Source organism: Notothenia rossii (genome assembly GCF_949606895.1).
Source record: "Notothenia rossii genome assembly, chromosome: 1".
Classification (NCBI taxonomy): domain Eukaryota; kingdom Metazoa; phylum Chordata; class Actinopteri; order Perciformes; family Nototheniidae; genus Notothenia; species Notothenia rossii.
The window spans coordinates 91,718,949-91,719,969 of NC_136912.1; positions in this window are offsets into that span (position 1 = coordinate 91,718,949).

Genomic DNA, 1,021 nt, shown 5'->3' on the forward strand with positions numbered 1-1,021 from the left:
TCTCTTAAAAAGGGGCTGCAACGGATCTGATCCAGACTGATCCAGATTTGAACACTGTCCTGACGTGGTCAATTCTCCACCGATCAGGGGAATGTGGGGTTGGGCCACGGCCGGCCATTGCCGCTCGAAAGCGCTGGAGACGCTGTAGTACATATGCCAGGCCTGTAAGTGGCGCTGTAGTCTGCCACAAAAGCAGCGAAGAACCCTTGCATGGTTGCCGCGGTTGCCCTTCTGTTTATTCTCTGCTGTGGCTCTTTTTCTCCCTCCCCGAGGCAAGCGTTTGCGCCTCCTGCTTTAAAACAAATGAATAATGACTCTATATAATCATATGTAAGGGATAATGTGCACATTATCCCGCTTATTACATGAACACATTCTCAACAAAGTAACGACATGACTCCCAATATTAATTGAAATGCTTTTATGGATTTAGAAAATGATTTTATTGATTTAAAAAATAGTTGTATGTATTGATTTAAATTGACATGCATCTGCTAAGAAAAATAGTCCATTGTTACTGTTTGAACTAACGTAGCAACGGCAGTTGATAGCGTTTTTGAGGAGCTTTTTGATTACAGATTTGAAAACATCGTTGCTTGCTTTAAAAGTACCACAATTCATTATGTCAAACCTTGGAAAGTATCTAGATATCCCTGCCCTAATGCCAAAGTAACTACCAACTCCCCTCTCCTGCAGGGGGCGTGGTCAGCTGCAGCTCACAGAATCAGCCCCCTGCAAAAACAGGACTGGAAAGAGCAAATAGAGCGAAATTAGGCATGGCTAAAATGCAGGATCTGTTTGGTATTTGGAAAAAAAAACTATATTTATATACTTTATATAGGTATGGCCCTACAATATATGTTTCAAATATAGCAAGATAGGTCCACTTTAAATAAGATAATACCGATTAATGCACATGTGTCAAACTCAAGGCCCGGGGGCCAAATCAGGCCCCTGGTGGATTTAATTTCGGCCCTCTGGATAATTTTCTAATTACTATTAGATCTGGCCCGCCGGTATA